We start from the raw sequence: 2,297 nt of genomic DNA, 5'->3' as shown, positions 1-2,297 counted from the left end.
CGATGGCACATATCATCTCAACCATTGTTGTCAATTTCAAGTCGAGAAGAGTGTTAGAACATCGTAATCGCCGGTACACCATAAGAATTGCGTTGAGAGCTTCGATACTCTGGTACATTCTTGAGGATATTTGCCTGATAAAAACGATTTTTTTCAAATATACAACTTAACAAAATATCGCGATACGTTCTCATCTCGCCGATATATCGCGATATTTTGTCGATAATTTATAGAACGAAACGAGATGTACACGATATATTATTGTTCTTTCTTCGATAACGATGTATATAGACTTTGTTCCTGATTCAATTTTTTAACAGAGAGCTCCAACGGTGAAGCAATAAACTTTATACTGTATATAGCATAATATGTAAACAGAGAAATGTAATCATACATTTATGTCAGTCAACTATATATATATACATTTTTTTTATCATTATCCAAACTGATTTCCAAATGATTTGTCAAATGATCTTATAGCTCGGTAAAGTCAACTTTTTGACATATTTAATTCTATTTATTAGTAAGTTTAGCCAACGATTCCTTGTATTTTCAGTGTCCTGCAACTGATTTAGATCGAATTATAATGAGAAAATAAAAAGAGAGTCGAAATTGTGATTTTAAAATAATATGACCTATTCAACACTTCTTGTATCGGGAATTATAAGAGACTTTAGCAATCTTATCAATCCATTTGCCTCGTTCGTTTAGAAATGAAAGATACAGAGGTTCCTTCATTTTCTAAAAGATGATAACAATGTAAATAAATGATCCTATTGATGAGTGGTGGAGATCTGAGGTGCTATTTGAAGCAACATGGTCCGCAAAACTTGATATTTTCTGACTTATTTATTTATTTATTTTTATTTGGAAGAAGAAGAAAAAAATCATCAAAATATACACCAACACTAATTGGCTCAATGCATAAAGATTACAGTAATATATATTCTCCTTGAGGAAAGTCGTAAGTGGTCTCCCCAATGGATGCAAACAAATACTCTCTTGACATAGTTAATTAGGAAAAAAAAAAAGGAATTTGTAGAGAGAGAAGAACAAGAATCAATCAGCAACAATTATATAAAATAATATCAATAAACAAAGGTAAGTGCGCATAGCCTAAGAAACAATTACCAAAAAGTTATACACTTCGTTTTTTTTACTGAATTATTTGCTGATTCCACTAGTGTGACGCGTCACTATTTTTGTTTGTTTATGGCAAAAAATGACAAGTTGTGACACAAAAGCAAGCCAACTGATTAGTGGGTCTGTTTAAGTCATCGTATTATACATTTAAAAAATAACTATATAGAGCGAGTTGTTAAACTTGGACAATGATGAGCTTAATATAAACTTTCAGTCTCAGTCTCTTATATAATTTTGCTTTAGCAAACTTTCAGGGTTGTTATCTATCAATGTTTAAAGATGCGATATAGTCCAAAAGTCCAAACAATAAGTTCTTTTTCCATCTCTTGTTTAATTTCCATTTGAAACAAAGACCAATCAGAAGTTTTCACCACTCCACTAGGCATATAAATAAAGAGGGTAATTTGGTCACTGCAATGCCTAAAATTGACAGACTACTGAACCCAAGTTGTTGTATTTGAGCATATATATTATTCTGGTGAAATTCTGGAGTTGTAAATTGGAATCCTAAAACCATGAAATTGGAATTTCAAAATAGGTCTAACGAGTTGTTTATTGATTAGAGTATCTCATAAAATAAAGTTATTTGGATACAATGGACCCATTAGAGACAGTGACAAATTGATCACCGATGAGGACTTTGGAAGTTGCTTTTTCAATGTGAAAAAAAAATGAAGATATAGATAAGGATCCTTCAGTATTCCCAAAAAAAAAAAATATATAAAAAAAACAGATAAGGATCCTGCAAGGCATTAATGATTTAATTGGTTGACATATGCGGAACTTTTGTTTTTATTTAATTGGCTGACGTAAACTACCAATTATAAGCAAATACAAAAAAAAAAAAAAAAATCTAGAAATTAAGTAAATCATTTTCTTTTCCAAGGTTTATCAAGACTACTACGTCCCGAGATATTTGTATTAACTGATATATGAACAAAAGAAAATATAATGGATGATATTTGAGAGGTCCGTGTTCTCTAATTTAGAATTTTTTTTTTCCAAAGAACTAGTTTTTCATTTAAATTTGTCAATTATCCAAATGCGATTTTGATATTTATCATATTATGCTGAGTAAAATAAATAGTAAAGCTTATAAATTAGTTTATGTCTGTATCATTTAAAGAGGTTTAAGGTAAAATTAATATTTAATT

This window comes from Urtica dioica, chromosome 2 (assembly GCF_054948205.1).
Source record: "Urtica dioica subsp. dioica isolate 48M chromosome 2, U.dioica_male_clone48M_v1_H2, whole genome shotgun sequence".
NCBI classification, from domain to species: Eukaryota; Viridiplantae; Streptophyta; class Magnoliopsida; order Rosales; family Urticaceae; genus Urtica; species Urtica dioica.
This window is presented reverse-complemented; position numbering follows the sequence as displayed.